Source organism: Leptonychotes weddellii, chromosome 10 (assembly GCF_054177405.1).
Source record: "Leptonychotes weddellii isolate Sample4059 chromosome 10, ASM5417740v2, whole genome shotgun sequence".
In the NCBI taxonomy this organism is placed as follows: Eukaryota; Metazoa; Chordata; class Mammalia; order Carnivora; family Phocidae; genus Leptonychotes; species Leptonychotes weddellii.
Window position 1 is genome coordinate 25705091 of NC_138378.1, and position 13042 is coordinate 25718132.

The 13042-nt window shown below is 57.1% G+C and overlaps 1 protein-coding gene across 2 annotated transcripts in view; it reads left to right on the forward strand.

Moving 5' to 3' along the window:
- STK35 (serine/threonine kinase 35) overlaps window positions 1-12052 on the forward strand; it is a 42987-nt gene extending 30935 nt beyond the window's left edge. The window contains exons 4-5 of one of the 2 annotated variants that reach the window (XR_004075317.2): window positions 7270-7885; window positions 11840-12052. The gene's annotated coding sequence lies outside the window, so the exon portion shown is untranslated. Of the gene's footprint in view, window positions 1-7269 lie in introns of both variants that reach the window. The other variant, XM_006732288.3, reaches the window with a different exon arrangement.
- The last annotated feature ends 990 nt before the right edge of the window (window positions 12053-13042 follow it).

The following is a 13042-nucleotide window of genomic DNA, read 5'->3' on the forward strand; positions in this document are numbered from 1 at the left end:
CTGGCTCCCGCTGGCCACCCCTGGATTTCAGGCTTCCCTCTCCAGATTGAACAGAAGGCCTTATTTTCTTGCCCTTTGAAAGGCGGCGAGGGAAGGAGGGCCAGAGAGCGGGCGTTGGCCCCAGAGCTGCCTGGTTCTGTAGCGGGTCGGCCGTGTCGTGTCCGGGAAGCCATTTGTCCCCGTCCCCGTGTGCCTCCTGTCCCCCACCTAGCTCTGCAGGTGGGGGGGGGGGAGGGGGATGGCATGGTGTGGCCCGGTAGGAAATGAGCCCGGATGACCTCCCGGCTTGGACAGGCAGCCCGGTTTTCTGAGGTGAGGGTGAGCATCTCTCTCTCCACCTGGCATTGCGTTGTTCAGTGCGAACTCAGCTATAGGCAGGGATGTTACAACCAGATTTTTGTGTTAAGATCCTGTCATGCTGAATGATTCCGTGAAGTTCATAAATTAATTCTTTTATTGCCACGTGCTAGCTCCCGGGTCCCATCCATCAGCCAGTATTTGACTTGTGGGCTTGGCGCCCTGAGAGGCTCAAGAGAAGCCCAGGCTGTCCTGTCCTTCAGGCAGTTGGGCTTGGGGGGAGGCACACGGCATGGCTCGTGGGGGTCTGCTCGCTGGGGCGTGGGGGCTGGGGCCCCTGGGAGAAGGCCCGTGGAGGGGGGTCTGGAAGGGTGAGGGGCAGGGCAGGTGACAACCAGACCAGCGCTTGCTGAGGCCCAAAGCAGAAAGGAGGCTGGCTTGATGCCAAGTCGTCTGGTCTGGAATTTTTGCCTGGGCCAGCCAGGGAGGTGGTGAGGTTTAGGGTTGGGGTGTGATCGAAAGCTGCCATCACCGCATGCTAATCGTTTCCTGTATACCTCAGCGTGCCCCGTACGGATACCGTCGCTGGACATCACACCCCGCACAGCAGACATGGCCACCCTGTCAGCTGAGACAGCTGAGGCTCAGGGGCCTCGACTAGTAATGGGAAGGAGAGCTGGGGTATCGGTTTTAGATCTCCTACCTCGAGGCCCAGGCCCTTGACAGAGCAGTAGCTCTCCGCCGCTCTGTAACCTGATACTCCGTGAATGACGTTCTCCCCGCGTTCAGGACCTGCTCCCAAACTCCTGCCTTCTTTTGGCCTCCTGGTCAGGGCTCAGAGACCGTCGCGAATGGCGCCCCTGGCCTTTGAGAGCATCGTGGCTGCTGCGGAGCCCCTGTTGGGTGTGCTCTGCTCGGACTCCTGTGCCCTTTTCCCTTCTGTAGACCCGGGTGCTCTTGTGGCACCGTGGTCCCTAGCTTTGCCCCTGTCTGAGCCCCTGGGGCTAGCAGAGCCTTCGATAAATGGTGTATCAGAAAGCTTGGCTCCCTGGCCTCTGTCCCTCTGACAGATGGGGACAGACAGTAGTACTGGGGCCGCTGAACCCCGGGCCTGGCCAGTCGGTATCTGCGTATGAAAAGCCAGCTGCTTTGGTATATTAAGCAAGCGAGGAAGACTGATTCTGCTTAGGAGAGGCCTGCCCTCTGTGACCCTGACATCGCCTAGCCCCTGTGCCTCCACAGTGTGATACGCAGACAGTGAATACCTGAGCCTTGGTTTGCCCATCTGTAAAATGGAGATCATTCCTTCATGCCCCTTTGTTTGGGCAAAGGAAGCATCGCTTTCGAAGCCTTGCACGCTGACTGGCATGTCAAAGGTAGCCTTAACTACAGGAATAATACCTCCACGCAGGAGTGCAGGGAGGACTCACTTTAAGAGTGAGTTCTTGGCTCCCCACCTAGGAATACCACCATTTGAGTTTATATTGTGCTTTAGTCTGTGAGCATGCCAACCCAATGACTTCCTTTTCTGTTGAATAGATGAGAGGGATGGAGAACACTGGACTTGAGGTTTGAATCCCAGTTAAGCATTTACGAGTCATTGAACTTTCTCATTTTGCTGAGTGTCGAGAGTATATGCATCACATATGCTTACGGTTGCTTCTTACCTTCACAGCAGGTGGCATGAGCTCAGGTGCTCTGTGTCACCCTGAAACCTGGTATGGGAGCCCTCCTGACACGTGCCAGTGGTCACCTGGGGTACTGGCCCATCCTTTCCACAGGGTAGCTATGACATTCTTGTACAGTATCACGGAAAATAGATCCTTGGAGACAGCTAAGTGGTATTTCAGATTTCGGGGCTCGTGGGCTTTAAAAATCCATCCTTAGGCCTGAGCAGGTTGACAGGGGCTGAGGATACCTTTGCCACCATCTGGCTGTCCTTGAGGCATTACAGCAATGGTGTGGCAGAGGCTGCCTTCCAGAGGGCGTATTGGGAGAGCTCCCCCCCGCCCCGCCTTCACCCTACACGTCCATACTGCAGATAAGGACAGAAAGTTCCTGAATTAAGCCTCATCTCTAGATACGTTGTACAGTTCGGTCTGAGAACCAGAGTGACCCAGTAACACGGTGAACAATGTGATCGATCGTACGGAGTGTCCCGCTCAGTACCAGGTGCTGGGGTAGGCAGCTTACTTGAATCCTCACAGCAGCCCCTAAAAGGGTAAAGAGCAGCATCCCCACTTGCTAGCAAGAAAAAGGAGGCTCAGCTGCTATAAGCGGCCGGTAAGCGGCAGAGGCGGAATTAGAAACCAGGACTGTCCACCACAGCCTTGTGCTGTTTCCCCAATAGAGCACTTGAGTGAAGATGCTCGACTGAAGCATCGTGGCGGCTCCCGGGAGATTCTCACACCCTGCGGCTGCCAGACTGACACATTTGGAAGGATGGTACAGTTTGAAAGAAGGAGGCCGAGTAGGAGACGGGGGACCACAAACCATTCCCATTTAGTTTCGTCTCAAAATGACATTTTGACATCAACAAAGTAGGAGGGCCGCACTTGGAGAGTAAAGGATAGCCTTCTCTTCCCCGAGATGTTCCGTGTCTGCAGGCTGGGGGGCCGGGAGGAGGTGGACGGGGGTGCCCGTCCATCCCGCCCCTTCGTCCTCGCTCCCCGCCCCTTCCCCTACTTCCCTTCTCCAAAGTGCTGGTGGCGTTCATGGGAGCACTCTGGTTCCCCTATCTCCTTGATCAGGCAGACAGCTGCTTAGCTGGCAGAGGAACTTGCTAGAAGGCTACTCCCTGCCCGATGGCTCCACATCCTCCGATGTGCTCTAGACACCAGCCTTGTGCAGAGGTACCTAAGCCAAGCCCTCCCTGAACCCTTTTCTGAACGAATGTGTTTATAAATGAAGGGATTAGGTGGGTTTTAAACTCCACTTAAGCTCTTGTCTCTCCAGGAAGGGATTTCCCAGGACAGTTCGATGCAGAAAGCAGGAGCTGTGGGGTGAGACTGACCCAGGCCCAGACCCTTCTCTCGCCCACCCTTTGGCCGTGCAGCCCTTTTCTCTGAGCTTCTCTGGAACTGGGCGACCTAGTGCCTACCTCATAGGGTTGGAGGGGCGAGAAGAGGCCGTAGCTGTAACACGCCGGCTCCGTGTGGGGACACGGTGAGGGGGAAGCAGCGGGGAAGAGCTGAAAGTTGCCTTAATGGGTGGTTCCCTGCAAAGCCCTTGGAACGTTCGATGCTGGGTGAGCGATTGCTGTGATGATGATTACAGAGAAGGAAGGTCGGACGTGCTGAGGGAGCTTTGTCCGAGAGCTGAAAGAAGGGGAAGGATTGGCCAACACGCCTTCCCAGATCACTGGCCCCTCTCCCCCTCGGGGCCGGCGGCAGATGCAGGCGGCAGCAGCCCCGGCCGGCGGCGCTAAGAGTACTGCGGGCAGTGCTCAGCAGCGCTGTGGGGTGGGCCGAGCCGCTCCGTCTCTCTGGGCCCGTCCCCTTGTTAAAATGGGGCGGTCAGCCTCACCAAATGAGACGATCAGGAAGGCGAATGTGGCGGTTAATCACACACCACTTGTCATTGCGCTCAGCGGCCTGACTCGGCCCTCCGCACAGGGCTCTGTGGTCAGAGGTACGCATTCCACTGGAAAGCGACGAGGCGGGCCCTGGTCCAAGCTGGTCACTGGGCAGCCAGGGAGCCGGGGTGTGACGTCTGCTAGGATGAAGTCGGAGGCTCCCAGCCCCTACTCCTGGGCTGGGCCCTTACACCATTTCCCGCCCCAGCAGGTGCCTGGGAGGGTCTGCTGTCGATCTAACCCAGAACCAGGGGCTCCGAGCCATTCCTGCTCATAGCTGCGGAGCCTGGCTCCCCGTGCACCTGCCACCATTGGCCCCCCAGGGCAGGTGCGCCTTCTGTAATGGGAGGCGGGAGAGGAACCCGAAGCCGAGGTCCTCTCCCTGAAAGAGAGCCCTCTTACTTTCCTTGTCCCTGCCCCCAAGAGAGAAGCAGACCCAGACCTGTAGGCCATCCTGAGGCATCCTCCCGGGAGGAGGGGACCCAGTGCCAAAGCCGGGGGAGGGTGGAGGAACCTATGGGAAATGTCAGCCTGGCTTGCTGGCAGGGGACCCAGTGATTACAGCGGTCATTACACACTGGTGTCTTGGGAGCTCTTGCAGAGAGCTGTGCTGTTGGTTTGACCTTCTGCGGGCACACTCTGTTCTGCTAGTTTATTATGTAAAAAGGGACTTCTGGCTTCTGAATCTCAGCCTCCTTGACCGCTGCTTTTCTGCTGCCGTGGGCCACCTTCCTGCTGATGGGCATCCCTTTGAGCAGGGTATCCTCAGCTTGGGTCCTGCCAAAGGAGGGAGGAAAGCAGTGTCGAAAAGGTCATAACTGGTCCCGGAGGTGAGCTAAGCAGATCACACATTAGCCTACAGTTTCCTGGGCTTTTCTTGTCCTGTTTCACAAGGACTTGGAGTGTCTCGGATGGTGAGGTTCCCACCCCCAGCCCTCCCTCCCCCTGGCTGCTGGTTGCTCTGCTTTGTCTTGAAAGCACAGGGAGAAGGTTGTAGACATGCTGAGTAAAGCCAGAGTTTGAGGTGGCTTCTGGGTCATCCCAGGATGTGCTTCTGGTGATTTGATTTTGCCAAGTCAGAAACTGAGATACTAAACCCACCAATGCATTTTTTTGTTGTTGATGGAGCGGACTTCACAGGCAGGGAAACAGAAGTAGCAGAGGAAAAGGTTGAGGCTGAGAAAGCCAGTATTTTCTTCCAGATCAAATACTTTTCCAGCACCTTTATAATTCACCCCCACTCTACTCCCCATACGCAGACACTGGGCGCCCCTTCCTCGCCTTGCGCTGGAGGAAGAAACTGCCAGTCTAACCTCACCTGACAGCTTGTGGAAAATTCTCCGCTGTCCACTATGTGTGTGGAAGAGCCCAGAAAAGAGCCTGGGTCTGGTCTCTTGGACTGCTCCTCCAGGGACCTTTCTTTGGGGCTGCCAGCTTTTCTTGTCCCTTAGAGTACGCTGGTTTTCCCATTACAAAGTAAAGCATGACAACGTGATGTGTCCTCAGTAGTAAGCAGGGGGAGGAGAAAATGCACCCACGACAAGTACAACGTTTTCATGTACTCTTGACAGATTTCCTATACGTGGAGGTTTTTGTTTGTTACATGGTTCTGCTCATACCATATGCCGCGGGACATCGTAGGCTGCTTATTTCTCCTTAACCCCGGGAAGTGCTTCTGCCATAACCTGCCTTCTCATTTTCTCTGTACTACATCACTGAGTAAGATGGATCATTTGCTTAAATCTTCTCTTTTTGGATTTGTGGGTTGTTGCCTCGTAATGTAGATTATACTTCAACGAGCATCTGTATTCATAAAGTCCTTTTCATATATAAGATGACCAGTCAAGCTGGGTTTCCGGAAGTGGAACCTTAGGGTCCAGAGGTCTGCACACACCTGAGGCTCTGAAAACACAGGGCCAGATTGTTTTCCGGAAGGCGCTGGTACACGTCTCCAGCAGGGTGTGCATCCCTTCCATGCCCCCCTCGCCCAGCTAGGAGCGAGCAGTTTGGGTGGTCCAGTGGCTGCGGACTGCATCCCGTCCAAATCGAACACATTCATCGTTGCTGGTTGGGGATGAGGACAGGGTGGGCTCATGGAGTCAGTCAGTTCCTGCTGGGGGCCAGGTGCTCTACAGTCGTTACTCCAGTCGGACCTCAAAGAAGAGTCCACCATTTCTCACAGGAGGAGACAGGCTGTCTCATATTGCCAGACCCCACTGCCTCCCGTGAGGACCAGCCAGGCGTCTGTCTCCCTGGGACCTGAGGATGACAGGCCCGGGTGGTCAGGCTGCACAGGCAGCAAGTGATGGTGGGGAGGGCACGGCTCCTCGGGCTACACGGAGCTTACACAGGAATAAAGCCCTGGGGGTGGGGGTGGATTTGGAGGGATTTCAAGCATGCCACGAAAGACCCGTCATTCAGGTTGAGAGCAGGCACTCCGAAACCCCAGGATGAGTCCCTGGGCCGTGCAGATGGAGGAGCATTGCTGCCTAGGATGGGGCCCTGCTCAGCTGATCAGGCTGGAGGCAGGTGCTGGCTCAAGGCTGATCGCTGTAGGCTCTTGTGTTCCAGGCCTCCACTAAAATGGGTCCCTGAAAGGCCGATGGCTGGTCCTGTTCCTGAGGCCTGGCACCAAGGCAATTCCCAAGCAATAGCTAATCATAATAGGGCCAGGCGCTGTCTCAGGTTAGATGCATTAGTTCATTTGGTCCTCATAATAACCTGTGATGTGGTGCAAGTGACGAGACCAAGGAGCAGAGGGCTTAAATTTGCCCGTGGTCAAGTGGCAGAACCTCATTCTTAACCCTGGCCCTGAGTCACCCCAGCCCCTGGCTGTGGGGTTCTGGCCTCTCTTGAGACCTGAGAGCTTTGGCTAACTCAGGTTCTCAGGGGGCTGAGCCGCACTTGTCTGTGACACAGAATAAACCCGAGAGCGTGAGCGCGAAACGTCCGTACAGCACAGTTAGAGAGGGCGAGGAGGGACGTGGGCCAGGGTCTGGAGGGACCGATGGCTAGGGTCCTGCGGCATCTTGTCCTAATAGCACAGGGATGGGGGTCATGATGGGATTGGCAGCTGCAGCCAGCAAGCCTGCGTTCCCAGCCAGGGTTGGCTGCTCCATCAGTGTGATGTTAGTCATGTGTCTTTATTAACAGTGCCTCAGTTTCCCTCTGTGAAAAAGGAGAATAGTGTGCTGTGTCCACGGCAGGGTGGTTGTAGCGAAGCTAGATTCACTCCCTGTGAGGTATTCAGAAACCTCTCTGGCCCCCAGCACGTCACAGCTCCTGAGGTCCTCGGGGTTGAGTGCTGGCCCCGAGTGGGGCATCCGGAGCCTGGAGGTGCCCCGAGCCCACCGGCCCAGCGTCCGCTCATCCCCGGCCTTCTGTCTTCTGTCTTCCAGGTTGATCCTCGGGACCCACAGTCTCATCGTGTCTCCCACAGAGGCCCACCGAGGTGGTGGCTTGGTCGGTTGGTGATCTCCCGACAGCTGGATCTCCGGCAATGTGAAGCTTTTATTTGGGTTTTCCCCCCTCCTTTTAGTTTCGCTTAATTTTTTTTAAATCTTATTTTCTTTTTTCTTTTTTTTTTTTCTTCCTTTTTTAATTTAAACGATTAAGACTTCAGAAGAGCAGGAAACTATGCTGTGGAGAAACAACATGGACAAAAGCATATGTATAAATGTCGTTTTTAATTTTTGTAAGGGGTTAGGGAGCTATTTTGTTTCGTTCCTTTATTTTCCCTCTGTCTTCTTTGTTTTACCCATCCTTCAGTTCTGCTTAGAGCACCTCACTTCCCCAGAGAAGGCCTGCCTCTCTGCGGAGAGCCAGGGTGGGTCCCGGCCTGGGGGGCATGAAGACAGAAGGCAGCCTGTGGGCCACCTCCCCCCACAGACACAGGCGCTGCCGGACTCCGCGGGCCTCCCTCGGGCCTTAGAAATGGTCAGAGGTGAAGAAGGACCTGGAAGAGGAAGACAGGGTTTGGCCCGGAGAACTCAAGAAAGAAAGTCTCAACTGCGGGTTTGTTCTCTCTCAGCTGCCGGAAGCCCTGGGCCACTCCAGGACTCACAGTGGTGGGAGGCCATTCTCTCTTCTGCCCTTTAGAACCCGGAGCGCTGGGCGGGGTGTGGGGGGGCAGACAGAGGTGATATCCCCCACTTCCCGGCGGTCGAGCACCAGCCCAGCCCAGCTCTACAAGCCTACCTTTCTGTTAGTGGTCTCCCTCCCAGAGGAAGACCCCCCCCCCCGCCGCCCCAGGAAAAACAACCGTCGTGCCAAACCTCTGCCTGGGACACGGCCGGGTCTTCGGCGGGCATCTGTCACTCCTGTGAGGTTAGCTCCCGTCACCTCCTGCCTCCTGATCATCTCCTTCCCACATGTGCCCGCCACGCATCCCGGTTGTCAGAGACGACCTGAGTCCCTGCGATCCGACTGTGACCTGGCCCTAAGAACAGGGTGTCCTGAAACTGGCTGCCACTGTCACCTCCTTGCAGTGAAGGGCATGCCCTGCACGTGGGCCCATGGTGTCCCAGCCGGCGACAGCGTCAAGCGCCGTCTCCCTCACCCCCAGGAACTTAACTGTTAGGTGCCCTCCCTCCGCGTACACGTGTCTGGTGGGAAAAGAATGGACCCACCAAGAGCAGGGAGGGGACGGGCTAGACCCCCCCCCGACCCCCCACAGCTGTCAGGTGCCCATGTGTGGCCTGCCACCTTAAAGTTTGCCCCGTGTGACCCTGTTGACCTCAGCACCAGCGTCTGTGCAGACCATGGTCTGTGTGGCCATCCCACGCTCTCTGCCAGCACGCGGGCAGCTCCCTCGCCTCGGGCTTCTGAACCTGAGGGTTTGCCCCCCCACCCCCCCACCTCCCTGGGCGCAGGGGCAGGTGGCTGGCCCCGTGTCGTCCCTCTCACCCGCAAGCTGCTGGGGCTGCTGCAAAGGCTTCCCCCCATTACGACCAAGCAAGACGGGGTCTTGGGGGAAAGGGAAAGAAATTCTTTTGTTTCTTGTTTTCTCGAAACCAGCATAGGATCGATAGGGGAGGTAGTTGGAGGGCATTCAGGTTGGTGTGTGACCAAGGGGGGGCTCTCCTCCTCCCCCCCCCCCCCAGTGGCCGTCCTTTGGCCCTGGGCGTTTGGGAGAGACCAACGCGACACCAGCCCAAACTTGCAAACTCACCACACATTTGCTGGCATTTTCTCGCCTTTTCTCAGGGCCCTAAAATACCAAGGCTGCTGCTGCTTCCTGGGCAGACGGTTGGCCGTGGTGAGCAGGGCTGTAGGTGGGAGCCGTGCCCTTCCCTTCCTTGTGAAATCCTTCATGCCCACCCACCCCATCTCCTCTCTGGCTTCTCAGGCCACCGGAGTGCACCCTGAGCCGCCCCCGGGAGGGTGGGGAGCACAGTGTCCCTGACTGCAGCGCACCCTCCTTCTCTGCCTCCCCTTCCCTCCCCTCCCCTCCCCTTGGGGGCAGCTGATGGTGAGAACTAGGGGACTGGTTCTCACCCCACGTTTCCTGGCTGCAGCCCCCGCCCTCAGGTTCTTGGTCAAGGCTCAGGCCTAACCTGAGGCCCTTTGCTTCAACTTCACCTCGGCCCTCCCCCGGTCTCTAACCTCCATCTGGATCAGGTCTCGGAGCTGCAGCGGTCCCCCTTCATTATTTCTCTTGGCATCAATGTAGCCCCCGTAGGTCACAGGATGTCTCTGCCTTTTGGGCAAGGCAGGCAGCCTGGGAGGGCTAGCACTTATCTTGCAGGACTCAGCCTACCCTTGCTTGGTGGCAGGTCCTCGTTCCCAGGCTCACGATGGCCAGCTCGTTAGCCCCAAGTGCCTGTCTCTCCCTCTTGCTCCCTCCACCCCCGCCCCCCACTTTGTCCACCCCGGGTGCCCAGCCAGCCAGGTGGACGTCAACCCCAAGTGAGCGCCGGCTCGGCCCACAGCCAGTGGACGAGCCTCGGTTGGACCCAGGTAGCTCCCATCCGCTTCTCAGCCACCTTCCCCCTGTTCCCGCTGTGGGTCAGCCTGCTACCTCCTCTTCCCCCTCTTCATCCTCTCCGCCTGCAGTTTGGGCCTGGCAGCAGCCCTGTGCCACCTCATCTCAGCGCCACCACGTTCGTAAGGCCTGTGCAAGTTCTAGGAGTTCCAAACCTTGAAATAGCAGTCACTCTCTTCTCCTTGGATCTGTGAAACGGTTAGCCCGCAGCGGGGAGGTTCTGGGCCTGAGACCTCTGGGTCTTGAGCTCAGTATCCCCCCCCAGCGAGAGGACTCAGCAAGACAGATCATAGTGCCTTATTCCACTGCCCTCGCTTAACCAGACCTGCTGGCTCCGCTGGAAGTCCGTGGCATCCTTCTCCCTATGTCTGTCTGTCACTTAACCTCTCGCTCCCGCCCACAGAGAGCCATGAGGGAAGCCAGGCCCAGGGCTCCCGCCACCACCGGGACACTAAGCGCAGCTATAGCCGAGGACAGAGCAACCATGTTTCCACCAGGTGGATGCTCTCTGCCTCTCACTACCCAGCAGGCCCCCTGCCTCTTACCTCTAGCCAGGAGGATGCTGCAGTCTGTCCGTTCAGGACTGGCTCCGTTTTGACCCCTTTCTGGGCACCGGGGACGAAAGGCGCAGGCCTTAGGCCCCTTTCATCCCAGAAGCATTGGGACAGGAGAGTGGGACTTCTTTCCTCCCACCCAGACGTGGTTTGCCCCCAATTGGCTGCCTTTCTGAGGGAGTGTATTCAATGTTTACTTAAGAAATACCCTGTTTACAGCTAGAGGAGAAACGAGCCCAACACTGGCAGAGATCCGACTCCTGATGGGGCCTGGCCTCCTTTCGGGCACTGCCAGTGGGGGGTCCCAGAGCGAATGAAGGCTGAGCCCGCAGGGGCGCGCGCCTTGCACCCCCTCTGCTCCCTGACCCCGCGGTGCTAAGACCACTCACCACCACCTTCGCAGCCTTCTTGCCCGTGGACATTCCCCACCTCCACCATTCCCTTCCTCCCAGGTTCTCTGCTCCTTGACATATCAGCTGTCTCCTAGAAAACCAGTGTTTGGAGCAATAAGATTATTTTTGCCTGAGTCTTTTTTCTGAGAAAAGGTAAAGAGCCGGCATTGTAGGAATGTTCTATTTATGCTGTTGCAGTTTACCTTTTCAGAAGACAGATCTTTGTAGGATGGCTGTCTGGGTTTCAGCCTCAGAGTATCTTTTGGAAACTTGGAACCAGCAGGAGTTGGGCCTCCACCCCCTAAGAAGGGGACCCCTAACTCTCTGCCCTCACCTTGCTCCATGCTGCCTGGGCTCCTGGCTCTGCCCACCAAGTGCGCCTGTCCCCTCTGATCCTCCTTGTGCCCCCCCCTCCCCCGTACACACCCATCTGGGGGCACCAGTGGCTCCTGGGTTATTGCTCCCCCCCTGACTCCCTTCCCCTCCCTTGGCCTGCGTGGTGGCCCCCAGACCACAGCGCTACTGGAGTCACCTAGGAACTGACAGCCTGACAACAGCCAAGCCTGGGGCTAAGGCCCGGAGATGGCACCTTGGCCGTCCTCCCACACTGGGCCGAGGCACGGCCTCCGGGACGCCAGGCCCGTCTCTGATCCTGCCTGCCAGGCTCGGAGGTCAGGGACTCCTGTCCAGAGAGATGCCCTCAGAGGGAAAGCGAGGAGGTGGGACAGGAGGGCTGGCGAATGTAAGCTTCCAAGGTCACGATCGAGAGGTGAAGCCACTCCCACTGGTTACCCAGAGGCCCCCACATCTTTTCCCAGGAGGGGCCACACAAAAGGAAGGGAGTTTGTTCAGGAACGTTGTAAAGAACTCTTTATGTGCCCCAGGGGGCCTCCTCCATCAGAGCCGGGGAGTATGAGGCCACGATTTAACATGCAGGTGGGGACGACTTGGATGTGAGGGAGGCACCGAGTAACCCAGGCGCAAAGTTAGCTTCAGATACTAGTTAATCTATTTTTCTTTATTTTCTTTTTTTGCACAGAAGCTGGTAATCTAGGACCTACGTGTGAACAACTTTATATGAATATTTTTTGTACTTGGTTTACTTGGGTTGGTATGATACATTATATTTAAGTTCCTTGAACACTGTGGATCCCCCTAATGTGTATGAATGACTGAGGCTTTGTAAATTAAGGGACGTTTGTGTGAATAAAGTTATTTGATGGGGTCAAAGAAGCCATATGTGATTTGAAAACGAGTGCTTCGTGGTTTTGTTGGCCCCCGTTTGGGGGAGGGAGGAGCCAGGCGGCACCACAGGTCCCAGGTCCCAGGTCCTGGTGGGTGAGCTGCCTGGTGGCCTTCGACCAGCCTTCCAGCCCCACCCGGGGAGCAGGCCCTCAGGAGGAGGAACCTGCCTGTCCCTGGGGCACGGGAATCCACACCTAGCCTGGCCGGCCCATCACAGGGGTTCCAGGGGCTGCAACCAGGCGGTCAAAGGCCCTTCCAGGCCCAGCTCTGCTTCTGCAAGTTCTGCCCTCAGGAGTTTCAACAGAGAGATTAGAGAGGTCTCCGAACCACAGCGGTAGGGGGAAGGGGTCAGGGATGTCCCAGGGGGACGGTGGGCTCCGAGAGGAGCAGGACAGAACGGCTCTGAGCTGAGGGGCTAACACCCATGTCCCGAGAGCAGAGACTGAGCCGGGCCATGGGGGCTGGCCTGGCCAACAGCAGCCGTTCCATGTCCCATGAGCAATGAGCACTTACTACAAGCCAGGTGCTACTGGCCCGCATGGTAGGTGTGGTGTGTACCCCTCTACCAAGGGGTAAGAAAACTAGGGCCCAGAGTCCCGCGGGGTGCCGGCTGGGTGCTCGGTGCACCGAGAAGAACAAGAACTTCTGCCACCTGTCACCGGGGACGGGGCACTTAGTCTCACTGCGCATCCCTTTCCTCAAGCAAAATGGCAGTGGTTGAGGCTAAATAGGAACCTCGTGTTGGGCCCAGCACTTAGTAGGCCTTCAACCAAGGCTCCTATAGTTCCCTTTTCCCAGAGAGCCAGGTTTGGGATGATCCCGGCATCTGCTGGCGGCTGAGCCTGGACTTCCGGGCCTGCACAGCCTCGGGAAAGCTGCTCGCTCTGGAGGGGCCGGTGTTTGACCGGAGGCCCACGGCTCAGGCTTTTCGGAATCGGACCTTGTAGACACAGGAATCCTAAAACTGCTGGAGGCCGAGTCAGGCCGCTGGAATGTG